The 14,361-nt window shown below is 43.2% G+C and overlaps 1 long non-coding RNA gene across 1 annotated transcript; it reads left to right on the forward strand.

Annotated features, from left to right (window-relative positions):
- Positions 1 to 470: 470 nt before the first annotated feature.
- Positions 471 to 14,083, forward strand: LOC309390251. The gene is made up of 3 exons (XR_014175095.1): positions 471 to 648; positions 13,008 to 13,179; positions 13,970 to 14,083. It is a non-coding gene; the product is annotated as an uncharacterized lncRNA (long non-coding RNA).
- Positions 14,084 to 14,361: the final 278 nt, after the last annotated feature.

Below are 14,361 nucleotides of genomic sequence, written 5' to 3' on the forward strand. Positions count from 1 at the left end.
ATATACATATATACATATATACATATATACATATATACATATATACATATATACATATATACATATATACATATATACATATATACATATATACATATATACATATATACATATATACATATATACATATATACATATATACATATATACATATATATATATATATATATATATATATATATATATATATATATATATATATATAAAGTTAAGACTCTGCTTGCCAGACAGAAGTCGAGGACAAAAAAAAGGATATCTGCTTTTGTTGGCCATCAGAGTTTACATACAGGAAAGGGTGATCATGATGAGGACTATCCCATAATATTGCAGTTACTAATGTTGCTACTAATGTTGTAACCCTAGCTTCTGTTTCAACAAAAATGCAAATAATTGCTTCTTTCTGGGGGAGGAGATAAAACTGAAGCATATAAACCAGTTTGGTAAAACTCTGATAGCAGCTCTGTGCAACTGTAGCCCTAACTACATTTCTGTGCATATGTTGTTTCCCCCAGCAGTAGTTTTTGATCATTCTAAGTCATTTGCTGAATCTGGAGGACAGCATGAAGCTGCTCACCACCTTTCTCCTTGTGGGCCTTCTAGCTCTTTGGATGGGATTCCCCACCACAACCGGGAGTGACCTCCCAACAGGTGAGACATAAAAGTAGCTGTTTGGTGATGATGGAGGAAAGAGAAGGAAGCCTCACTGAGTTTTATTCCTTCCTCTTTACTTTTAAATTTTCTATTTGATGTAGCTGATAGAATATTAATTTATATAGATTTTACTACTATTATCATTAGGGAAAATATGATAACATGTTAAACTGTAATGCAGTTTCAGAAATACAAATAATTAAATTTGTTGGAGAAGCTCTTCATAAAATTTATTGGAGTGTTGAAACCAAACTGTAGACCTTCAGACTGGACCTGTGTCTGTGTGTGTGTGTGTGTGTGTGTGTGTGTGTGTACCTTATTGAGGGGAAATTGAGATGATATTTGAAAGGAAAGGTTGCCATCTTTTATATACTGTATATGTCAGTTATTTATATATACCAGAAATTTCAAACTCAAGGTACTCCATGCTAGAGATAATCCCTGCATCTCTAGATAGCAACCTTTTAAACTATAATCTCCATTTTCTCTAAATAAGTTGAAGGTGCACATTTCTAATCAGCCTATATTAATTTTAGAGCACTTGAAAAGAAATAAGAATTGTAAAGAATGCTAAAAAATGTATCATGACATTGATTACTTAATCAACTTCATAAAAGAGTTTTGAAACCTTTTTTTTTAGCCTATAACATATTGCAGACCTTTGAGGTTGGAGAAAAATGCAATTCATTTTGTTAAGGCTTTAAGGTGTTGCATCAGACAAGGTCTAAATGAAATATGCAGTTGGAAGCCTGAAAAAGTTAGTGGATTGAATGAGCCTTTGAAACAAAGGTAGAATTAGGAATCTTACTGAGAATATATTGAGCAATATCTCTGTGGGAAAAACCTTCAGAGTGTTTCCATTTGTCCAATAGAATTCGAATTAACACACATCAGTTCAACTCACGGTATGTTGGGGTTTTCACACTCAATGTATCCATACTATACATCTTGGCTGCATCTGTAGATGGCAACATTTTCAAACGTCTCTATTTTCTTTCAATAAGTGGGAGATTTACATTTATATTGAACATTTTCAGTATAAAAATATTCTATATTAATTTTACAATATTTGAAAGGAATTAAATAGAAATGAAAAAAATGAAATACCGAGATTGATTACTTAACTTACTCCACAAATGTTGTTCCGAGCACCTTTTTTATATCTAGTGCATTGAAGGCTATTCAGGTTGGAGAAAATTACAATTCAGCTCACTTTGTCAGAGTCTGTAAATGTTTCATGAGGTGAGAAGAGAATGAAGAACAGGTTAAATTGCTGAAGAATGAAGACTAAATGGCTGTGTTGATATAAGCTGATGAAGCATAAAGTAAAAAGCCACTTTCACCCATGGATAGCAAGAGGTCATGTCATTCAGCCATCTCCCTCTGCATTTTGTTAGCATAGATTTAAGTCGGAAGCCTGAAAAAGTGAGTGGATTGGATTGGCCTTTGAAAGGAAGGTAGGGTGAGGAATTCCAAAGAGAATGTCTTGAACAATCGCTGGGACAAAATTTCCTGCTTGGTCAGTGCTGATTGTGGCCAGAAATGCTTTCTAAGTATCAAAGAAAAAAATTGCATTCCAAATAAAACCAAGGTGTTCAATGAACAAAACAGTAGTGTACCACAGGAACCCCTTCCTGAGACATTGTTCAAAGCTTCCCTTTTCAGAAATCTTCCTTGAGGTAGCTCTGAAAATGTGCAATAAACAAAGAAGATAATTAACTTCCTCTTTGTTAGTCTCCCAGAAAATGAGCAGAGCTCATATTTTTTTAAAAAACTTTACTAATTTTGCCATTGATAATGTTGGTTTGGGGGTGCTAATTATGTGTACCTAATGGAAGTAATCCTCTTTTAACAACTGTCTTGATAAACAAAGCAGTCACTGAATGCAACAGGGATTGTCCATCAGCTTTCCCCTGTTTTACAAACCTGCAAAGATCATAAATGCAGAGCTTGGTTATTATTTCTTCATCATAATAGTAACTGTGCTTAGTCACTAAACAAAGCAGTTGATAAGTGACTACTACTCATATGTTATATTTTAAGGTTAACTACTGTTGTACTGCTTTATCCTTCTCTATTGCAGACAAGCAGAGTCCAGAGAAGCCGGGGAAGTGTGAACTCGATCGTTGCAGATGCATTCTTCCTACAGTTTATAAGTGCCGGAGAGATAATGAATGCAAAGGAAGGAAGAAGTGTTGTTACAATTGTTGTGTAAAGGAATGTGTAGATCCAAAGTAAGAAGTTCTGAGACTCAGATAGTACTTTATATGCAAGTGTCTTAAGGACACTCTTGATTCATCTTCTTTATGATAGCCACCATCTTTCTTTCACTTTGGCTTTCTAGCCTCATCTTGCCCACATTCTTTACTTTTTTTCTGTGGAAAATATAGCTATTGCTTTCACCTCACCTGCCTCTGCTTCCCCCTCCTTGGGATGAACTCTGTGGGTACTGCACAACCTAATTTGTTGACATTGTTATAATTCACTAAAATTCCAACATAAAGGCCATCCTTGACTCTTAATTTAAATTCTTCAGCAAGCTATTTACAACTAGAATCCTCCAATTCAACTTGACAGACATTTTTATTGTATCATCTTCTTTAACAACTTCTTCAGTAAAATGTGTACTATACTCTTGAGACTAGTTTGGTTGTTACAAATATGATGCTCATGTAGTGACTTCTGGAGTGTTGTTTACTTAATTTTTAACATGTCATTTCTAATCCCTAACAGGTTTCCCGGTTAATGGGAGTGGCTTGATGGTTCAAAGTATTCAACAATATTTCAGCATCTTTCTGATCCCGTCATAAGCCTCAAAAATGTCTCTTGAACAAGAGATGAAAAGAGCAAGATATCTGCCACATTCCTTTACTCCTTGTTGTTTCAGGGAACTTTTCTTTCTGTCTGTTTTGCTGAATGTCTCACTTTCTGTCTTACAGCTTGCTATTCTATACATATTTTCAATGGATGATCAGTGGATAATGAAAAATGAATAAAACTATATGTGTTTTTATTACAATGCAAATGATTACATCTCTATCATAAATAAAGTCACTTTTGCAAATTTCACTTTTCAATTCTTCCTTTATTTGACTGCAGAATACCATCTTGGCCATTTTTAATTTACAATTTTTAAAAGAAAAAGACAATACAACCATGACAGAATAGTACTCAGTTAAACTGTGATGTTATTCTCACATTTCCCTACCTCAAAGAAGGAAAAGCTAAGGGTTGGGTGGGAAAAAGAATCACATTTATAAATAGATAATTGTAATACTGTGCCCTGAATTCCCAAATTATACTAGAACTGATATTATCAAAAGTCCTTAAGAGATCTAAAACAACAAGGAAAGGTGCACTCCAACCACGTAAGCAGTGGTGGGATTCAGCCATTTCACACCACTTTGGGAGAGCCAGTTGTTAACTTTCTGAGCAGTTTTGTGAACTGATTGTTGGAAGATATCATTAGGGCAGAGAACCGATTGTAAAATTATTTGAATCCCATCACTGCACATAAGCTATAGATAAAGTCCTCCACAATGGCAATCACATATGCCTCCACATTTGGTCCCTCCTTTCAATCAGTTTTTCCCCAGATTAGATGTTCCTGATTCTCTTCTAATATAATATAACTTTTCTAAACCTGATATCACCTGATATCACCTCGGGATCAGGAAGTTTTGTTAACTGGACCGCCCATCAGAAGAAGACAAGAACTGCTTTGCTTGAGATGTTGAATGGGAAAGGTAACAGGATATTGCAGGTGGCATGGATGTGAAATAACCTACCACATTTCAGTTTCAAGAAAGTGTCAGTTAACCACAAACTGTCAAGAGACCTAATAAGAAACAATAGCCATTTGGTGCCTCAATATCCCAAAGTCAAGCCAAGCTAACAGGTTGTTTATATCTATCTCTCTATCTCTCTATCTCTCTACCTCTCTATCTCTCTATCTCTCTATCTCTCTATCTCTCTATCTATCTGTCTGTCTGTCCGTCTGTTAAATTTACTGTGCATCTCGTCACAGATGTCTCTGGTCGGCTTACAAACATTATTATTGGTACATATTAGAATGAAACAAAAATGAGAACAATAATAATAAATAATAAATGCTGTTAAAAGATGGGGAGGGGCATCCAGGCTCATTGGAGATTATATACATGTGGCTGAAGTTTCAAGGATCATCTACCACTTGCAGAATTCCACTGCCCTAGTTTTTTGGTTCAGCAACATTCTCTTCCTTGCTGAAGGTACAGCAAAGTCTTGGCCAGTTGGCATACTTTGGTAACATTCCTCGTGGTCATTTCTTTGACAGATTCTCTGTGGGCATGCACACCATCATTTGTGGGCATCATTTGGTAACATTCCTCATGGGATCCAAGAGAAGACTCTTCTCTGTCATGACAGCCCTTGGGAGCATCTTCCCTGACAAGATAGGATCTGCCTCCACCATCCTAATGTTCTGTAAGAATCAGAAGACTTGCCTCAGCCAGTTGGCTTGGTGCCCCAATGAATGAGTATCACGCTATTATGTTGGAGGAAGTTGATGGACGAATAGGAAATTCCACCTCCCTCCTTGCTCCCTCCCTTCTTTATCTGGATTACACTTTCCAATCAACATATTGAACAATGAATAAGAAAATCCTCTGGGGTTGCTGTCTTCAATTACCATTGCAAAATTATTACTAAAAGAAAGAAAGATTGCTAGCATTCAGATGGAATCAACTGTGATGTACTTTTCAAATTTCCACCTATGAACATATGGTGTGATCTGCAGATTACCGTGATCATAGAATTGAAGGAGCCAGATTAAAACCAATTGCTGGAATCAGGAAATAAATTAAATAAATCTTGGCTCTTGAGTCACATGGCAGATCAGGAAATGAAAGAAGCAGACATTTTACAAGGCCACTATATATGAAAGTTTGAATGACTACCTTGATCAAAAAGGTTCAATGTGTGTGTGTGTGTGTGTGTGTGTGTGTGTGTCATTTCTGCTGATAAATAAATAAAGGGAGTCTCCCTTTATTTCTTTAACAGCACAAATGCAAAACAAATGTAACAAAGGCAACATAAAAAATGGCTTTCTGCCTGGATGGCTCCTAGGGTGAATTAAAGACAGAAAAGGGAAGCAGTATGCTCCCTCCCATATTTGGGCATACCAGGGATTGTGACACTATATCTATATATCTGTATCTGTATCTGGAGGAGGAGGAGCTTCCTGGAGGAAATGGCGGTCTGCCATAGAGCTCCATAGATCCGCGGGGCTCTTTCTAGGGAGCAGGGGTGCTGCTGGTCCCCTTTTCCACCATGGGGACCGGGTGTCCAGCAACTAGCTACCCTGGATCTTTTTACGACCCGAGCGGGTCTCCCAGGGTAGCCCGACGATCAGGAAAAGCATGAAGAACGGGCTGGTGAGCAGCCGATGGGAGACGCCGGCCTGAGACGCTGTTTGAGATCGGAGGAGATTGGAGGAGCGGCGTAAGGCTGGGAAATGGCGTCTGGAGTGTGCGGGGGCGTGCTGGTGTCGGCGGAGCTGGAATTGGAGGCTTGTGACTTGGGACCGACTTGGGGCCGAGGCCTGAGGCGGCGGAGGGTGGAGAAGGCGACTCTGGAGCGGCGGGGACCCAAGCGACGGCAGCGACAGCTGGAAACGCCGAACGCCGAATCCCCCGGCCTGCTGCTAACTGTGAGAGGCGTGGAAATCATGTAGGCCGAACAGGAGAAGGCTGGAGGCCGGACGGGACTCTGGAGGACTCTGGAGGCCGGCGAAGGCCGAGCGGGTAGGCCAAGCAGGAAGGCTGGAGGCTGGAGGCCGGTAGGAGCGGCGTTGGGGTTTGGAATGGTGGTTTGGGTGCCTAGACCGAAGATGCAGGCCATGGCAGGAATTAAATGCCGAAGGCCTGGTAGGAGGAGGGCTGTGACTCAGGAGGCTGTTCAGAGACCGGGGGGGGGCTTGTTGGGGACTGGCAGGAGGCTCCAACTTCAGGCTTGGCAGAGGAGTTATCCACCTCCTGCCAGCTGCCTCCTTGACTGTAACCACCTACCCCCCTGCTGTCTATTTATTAACAACTTGCCCCTGTTTACCATCTGTGTGCGCCCTAGAGGATTACCTCCCTATCTTCTATGACTTACTGCTTGACTGACCATCTGCCCCCTGCCCATTCCAACAATAGTCTAACCACCCCTCGCCATCCACCATTGACCATCCACTGGCCCCCACTTACCGATTGCCATCCGACCAGCCTACCACCACCACCACCACCCCCATCTAGGATTGGACAATTCTTTTTCGCACTGGAGCCCTGGCTTTTCCAAATTATACTGGACCATGGCATTGTGGCCGAAACATCTTCAGCACAGACCCTAGGCCCTGACGAACTTTTTAATATCATATGTATCTAAGGTCAGACCTAATCCTACTGCGGGAGTCCCCCCTCTCGCAGGTGTGGCCCTCCGCCCTCTCGAGGGCCCACCTTGATGATGGATTTATTAATCTCGAGAGGTGGAGGAAGCGGAGACTTAGGGGTTTTTTAGTTAAATGTCTTTTCAAAACTCGTAGGGGTTCTGGGGTTGGGGGGCGGGTGGGTCAGGTCAGGAGCGATGACAGAGCCAGGTCACCAGGTGTGGTCACGAGCAGAAGGAGTGGAAGGGAGGAGGAGGGGGAGGATATCGTTCCAATACAGGGCTCCTTGATTCCAACGGTCGCAGGGAGGGGCATATACGAGGACAGATTAAGATCTCGCAGTCGGTTGGGAGACCGTGGGTGCTGGTTACACCCGGTCGCTTGTACCAACACCCGCGTTCTAGGTGGTCAGGAGCTGCAGACCCAGGGCCTGAGGCTGTTGTTATGCAATGCGAGGTCCGTTGTTAATAAGGCCCCCCTCATTTACGATCTAATTTTGGAGGGGGAGCCGGACCTCGCAGGAATAACGGAGACCTGGTTGGGCCAGAGGGAGGTTTACCCCTCGTGGAAATGTGCCCACCAGGTTACCGAGCATTTCACCAGCCCCGGGCCCAGGGAAGGGGCGGTGGGGTAGCAGCGATTATTCGGGAGGATTTAGAGCCGAGTGAGTCCACTGTGCCACAGACGTCCGGGTGTGAATCCCTTGTTGTGAAATGGGGCCCTGGGAGACAGTTGGGCCTGCTGATAGTATACCTGGCTCCTCACTATACATCAGCGGCCCTGCCTGAACTCCTCGAACTGATCGCATCAGTGGCGGTTGAGACCCCCAAACTTTTAGTAATGGGGGACTTTAACCTGCCATCGGTGGGAGAAGCATCCGAGGGGGTTCGGGAGTTCATGGCTTCCATGACAGCCATGGACCTGACTCAATTGATTCAGGGCCCGACACACGAGGGAGGTCACACCTTGGACCTTGTTTTTGTCTCTGGCCAGTGGTTGAGTGATCTGGGAGGAGGGGACTTAACCATCACTCCCCTGTCATGGTCAGATCACTCACTCCTCCGACTTGACTTCCCTGGTGCTACCCCCCGCTGCGGGGAGGCGGAACCGGAAAACACTAGATGGTTCCGCCCCAGGCGCCTGATGAAACCGGATAGGTTCCAGATGGAGCTTGGGCCACCTTCTGTAGCCCTGACCCGCCCTCGGGTAGAGGACCTGGTGGTCGCGTGGAACAATGCGACTACTGAGGCCCTGAACCGGGTGGCGCCTTTGCGGCCTCTCCGGCGGCAACGATCCACCCTGGCCCCTTGGTTTACCGAGGAGCTAAGGGTGATGAAGTGCCGCAAGAGATGCCTAGAGAGTCGTTGGAGATCCTCCCGTTCCGAATTTGACCGAACACAGGTACAAGCCCACTTAAGGAAGTACCTTGTGGCATTGAGAGCGGCCAAACGTCAATATTGTGCCGCTCTCATTGCATCCGCAGAGAACCGCCCTGCCGCCCTGTTTCGGGTGTCCCGCTCCCTCCTGTTTCAGAGGCCGCGGGAGGCCCCTCTACAGGGTAGGGCAGAGGAATTTGGGAAATATCTGCAGGATAAAATCGCTCAAATCCGGAAGGATTGGGTCCCCTTCAGTAGTCCAGTGGAGACGTCCGTGGCGAGTCTTGAAGAATCAATCTGGGAGGAGTTTGACTTGGTTGCCATCGAGGATTTGGACAGAATACGTGGACGACTGCGACCTACCACATGTTTACTGGACCCGTGCCCCTCCTGGCTTGTACTGGCATCCTGGGAGGTCACACGTGACTGGCTCCTGGGCCTAGTGAACGCTTCGTTGAGTGAGGGGTCTCTCCCGGCCGCCTTGAAAGAGGCGGTGGTGAGACCCTTGCTCAAGAAGCCTTCCCTGGACCCTACGGAGCTGGCCAATTATCGTCCTGTCTCCAACCTTCCCTTTTTGGCGAAGGTTGTAGAGAGTGTGGTGGCTTATCAGTTTCCACGACATCTGGAGGAAAATGATTATCTAGACCCGCGCCAGTCCGGCTTTCGCCCCGGGCACAGCACTGAGACAGCCTTGGTCGCATTGGTGGATGATCTCTGGAGGGCCAGAGATAGGGGTTGTTCCTCTATCCTGGTCCTATTAGACCTCTCGGCGGCTTTTGATACCATCGACCATGGTATCCTGTTGCACCGACTGGAGGGGTTGGGGGTCCGGGGCACCGTGTTGCGGTGGTTCGGCTCCTACCTTTCCGGCCGGACGCAACGTGTGTTGGCAGGGGAGCAGAGGTCGACCCTAAGCCCCCTTACTTGTGGGGTGCCACAGGGGTCGGTCCTCTCGCCTCTCCTGTTCAACACATACATGAAGCCGCTGGGTGAGATCATCCGTGGTTTCGGGGTGGGATATCATCTGTATGCTGATGATACTCAGCTGTACTTTTCCACCCCAAACCACCCCAACGAGGCCGTCGAAGTGATGTCCCGGTGTGTGGAAGCCGTACGGGTCTGGATGGATGACAACCGACTCAAGCTCAACCCCTCCAAGACGGAGTGCTGTGGGTTCAGGCCCACCGGTTTAGCCAGTTAATTCCATCCCTGGCCATCGGGGGCGTACAACTTGCCCCCGTGGAGCGGGCGCGCAATTTGGGCGTCCTCCTGGATGCCCGGCTGTCCATGGATGACCATGTGACAGCCGTGGCAAGGGGGGCGTTCCACCAGGTTCGCCTGGTGCGCCAATTGCGCCCCCTACTGGACCGGGACGCCTTACGCACAGTCACTCATGCACTGGTAACGTCTCGCCTGGACTACTGTAACGCTCTCTTCATGGGGCTTCCCTTGAAATGCACTCGGAGACTACAGTTGGTCCAGAATGCGGACGCGCGGGTAATTATGGGGAGTACAAGGTACTCCCATGTGACACCTTTCCTGCGCGAGCTGCACTGGCTTCCTGTGGTCTATCGGGTGCGTTTCAAGGTTCTGATAACGATCTTTAAAGCGCTCCATGGCTCAGGACCTAGCTACTTGCGGGATCATATCCTGCCCCATACATCCCTGCGACCAATTCGCTCGCACAGAGAGGGACTTCTCCAGGTGCCTTCCACCAGACAGTGCCGAGGGGCGGCGCCTAGGAGCAGAGCCTTCTCTGTGGTGGGCCCAGCCCTGTGGAACGACCTCCCCCCGGATATTAGGACTACCTCTGACCTCCGCTCCTTCCGTGTAAAGCTCAAGACCCACCTATTCCAAGTAGCTGGCCTGGCTCAACCATAGTTTGATCATATCGCTCCTGATGGGTTTTAATTTTGTAATTTATTTAAGGGATTTTAAATTGTGATTTTAATTGTTTAATATGCATTTGTCTACCTCCTCTATGCATACGTATACGTCTACATTTGTGTATGTATTGTCCATAATTGTACTTATGTGTTTTTATTGTACGCCGCCCCGAGTCCTTCGGGAGAGGGTGCGGCTAACAAATAAAATTTTATTATTATTATTATTATTATTATTATTATTATTATTATTATTATTATTATTATTATTATTATTATTATTATTATTATTATTATTATTATTAATTATTATTATTATTATTATTATTATTATTATTATTATTATTATCTGTATCTGTATCTGTATCTCTATCTCTATCTACCTACCTACCTACCTACCTACCTACCTACATACATACATACATACATGCATGCATGCATGCATGCTGGTCTTGTTGTATTGTTATATATAAAATATTTGATTTTAAGACTTTGCTTGCCAGACAGAGGTCAAGGACAAAAAAAGAAGACATCTCCTTTTGTTGGCCATCAGAGTTTGCATACAGGAAAGGGTGATCATGATGAGGACTATCCCATAATATTGCAGTTACTAATGTTGCTATCTGTTGTAACCCTAGCTTCTGTTTCAACAAAAATGCAAATAATTGCTTCTTTCTGGGGGAGGAGACAAAACTGAAGCATATAAAACAGTTTGGTAAAACTCTGATAGCAGCTCTGTGCAACTGTAACCCTAACTACATTTCTGTGCATATGTTGTTTCCCCCAGCAGTAGTTTTTGATCATTCTAACTTGTTTGCTGAATCTGGAGGACAGCATGAAGCTGCTCACCACCTTTCTCCTTGTGGGCCTTCTAGCTCTTTGGATGGGATTCCCCATCACAACCGGGAGTGACCTCCCAACAGGTGAGACAAAAAAGCAGCTGTTTGGTGTTGATGGAGGAAAGAGAAGGAAGCCTCACTGAGTTTTATGCTTTTGTCTTTACTTTTAAATTGTCTATTTGATAGAGCTAATAGAATATAAATTTATATAGCTTTTACTACTATTATTATCAGGGAAAATATAATAACATATGTTAAACTGTAATGCAGTTTCCGAAATGCAAATGTTTAAATTTTGTTGGAGATTCTCTTCATAAAATTAACTGCAGTGATGAAATTATTCAATCAATCTTTGGACCTTGAGATAGATATAGTTGATATACAGTAGATGATATAACTATAGCAATAGAGATAGAGATATTACCTGCATCTCTAGATGGCAACCTTTTTCAACTATAATCTCCATTTTCTCTCAATAAGTTGAAGGTGCACATTATATTAATTTTGTAACACTGGAAAAGATATAAGAATGATTAAAAAAAACTCTAAAGTTGAAATTAATTACTTAACCAACTTCACATTGGTTGTTGTGACACTTTTTTAACCTATAACATATTGCAGGTCTTTGAGGTTGGCGAAAACTGCAATTCATTTTGATAAGGTTAAAATGAAATATGTAGTTGGAAAAATTCAGTGGATTGAATTGGCCTTTGAAACAAAGGTAGAATTAGGAATCCTACTGAGAATATGTTGAGCAATATCTCTGGGGAAATTTCCTGTTGCTTCTTGTCAACTTTATCAACTATTCCTCCAAAGTGGGTAGCATTGAATCTTTCTCTGTGCATATAATAAACTTGCAATAGTTATCATATATTAAAATAATTTTCCATGACTTTTTTTCCAATTGTTCTGGCTTCAGTTAGGAAGGAGGAATTGTTCAGAGTTTCCCCTCAAAGAGGTGTAAGTCTAGCAGCAGATTGAAATCCTTTCTGAGGTACCACTGAAAGTGTGGGATGCAGATGTTAACTAAGTCGTCTCTTCATTAGCCATGGTGGTGCAGTGGTTAGAATGCAGTACTGCATGTTACTTTTGTCGGCTAGCTGCAATTTGTCCATTTGAATCTCACCAGGCTAAAGCTTGACTCAGTAAAATGAGGACCCAGACTGTTGGGGGCAATTTGCTAACACTATAAACCACTTAGAGACAGCTGTAAAGCATCATAAAGCGGTAGATAAGTATAAGTGCTATTGCTATTAGTCTCCTGGAAAATGAGTTCAACGCTTTTATTCAACAATCTTTGGTAATAACTTTGAGGTTGAAAATGATGAGATTTTTTTGTCTGCTAATTACATGTACACACACACACACACACACACACAAACACACACAGAGAGAGAGAGAGAGAGAGAGAGAGAGAGAGAGAGAGAGAGAGAGAGAGAGAGAGAGAGAGCAATAGCAATAGAACATAGACTTATATGCTGCTTCACAATGCTTTACAGCCCTCTCTAAGCGGTTTACATATTGCCCCCAACTTTGATGTCATTTCTAGATTTTGGGAGACTCTCTCAACCTAGAAGTCACAGTCCCAAGTGCTCTTACCATCAAGTGACAGCAACACCAGGAAAGAGTATGAAAAGCTGGAAAAGTACCAGGGCCTGAAGAAGGAGAGAGGATGTGGAAAGTAAAAGCTAAAGTGGAATGGAAATTGATGCAATGGTGTTAGAAGTATTGTTGCAGGATGTAAGCTGTTCCAAATAAAACTGCCTTGAGTGATGGTGAATTAATAACAATTAATAATGTAATGTAATAATCCCACTACATTTTCCCCTTGTTTCCCCTCTGCCATTTCTAGAAGGTCCAGTTAAACAGAAGCCAGGGGTGTGCCCAATAGATATCTGCGATTGCTCTGGTCCTCTGCCTAACAAGTGCTCGACAGATTATGGTTGTAAAAAGAAGAAGAAATGTTGTTACAAATGTTGTGCAATGCGCTGTGTGGACCCAGAATAAGACGTTCAGGGATTCAGGTAGTACTTTCTTCTCAAGGATGCACTGGGTTCCATATTATTATAGCCTTGATGAAAAAGGAAATCTTCCATGCTCCCTTCCCTTTAGCTTTGAAGCCTAATCTTCTCCCCAATCTTTCCTTTCTTTCTTGGGTGAATACCAGTGGTGGGTTGTAGGCGGTAAGCGTACCGGAGCTTGCCTGGAGCACTGGATACCGTTCCGGTATGGTGCTCCGGAAGGCCCACCCACTCGCCCGAGCTCCTTACCGGTCTTTTAAGTCTTTGGCACTTCCAAGCACGCGCATGGCGTGTACAGCGCCTGCGTGATGCAACGCTGAGCAGCTGGAGCATTGCGGAAGCACTAAGATGCATGCGCGTGCGTCCATGTGGACGCCGCCGGGCCCATCCAATTGTACCGTTTGGAACGGGATCCTGGAACCCACCACTGGTGAATGCAGATATTGCTTTCACTTCACCTGCCTTTGATTCCTTTGCTTCAAATTAGCTACCAGAAACTTTGATCAACCACATGCAAACCTAATTTGCTGGCATTGTTATAATTCATCAATATTCCCATAGAAGTTGGTCCTTAACACTTATTTCAAATTCTTCAGCCATCCATTGACAACTAGGGTTCCTCCAGCCTAGGCTGACAGAGGTTTTTCTTTATTATATAATTTGGCTGCTTCGTTGATGCTGCCTCCAGCAAAATGTTTCTTCTTGAATTAGTTTGGTAATTAGAAACAAAGACACTTGTTTAGCTACTTTTGTGTTGTCAAATTTTAACATCTAATTTGTAATCTGTTAACAGGTTCCCCATTGATGAAAATAGTTAGGCAACTCCATGTAAAACTCCAACAATTTTACAGCATCTTCTGATCCCTTCATCAGCCTCAGATGTTTTTCTTGATCAAGAGATGAAAACAGCAAGCTACACTGTTTTACTCCTGGTTATTTCAAAGAACTTTTCCTTCTTTCCTCCTTTCCTTCTTTCTTTTGGGGGGGCACAGCTTATTATAATGATAATGAAATATGAAAAATAAAGGAAGATGATTTGTTGTAATGGACATTTTTGTTTATCATAAATAAAATTAGCACCTCAAATTTCAGTTTTCAGTTCTTTATTTACCTACAGAATGCAGCTTAGTAATCTCTGGTAGACAAAATTTAATTACAATATTTCCCCTAAGAAGATACCTATCC

The sequence above is a fragment of the Natrix helvetica genome (genome assembly GCF_964273705.1).
Source record: "Natrix helvetica genome assembly, chromosome: 3".
NCBI lineage: Eukaryota > Metazoa > Chordata > Lepidosauria > Squamata > Natricidae > Natrix > Natrix helvetica.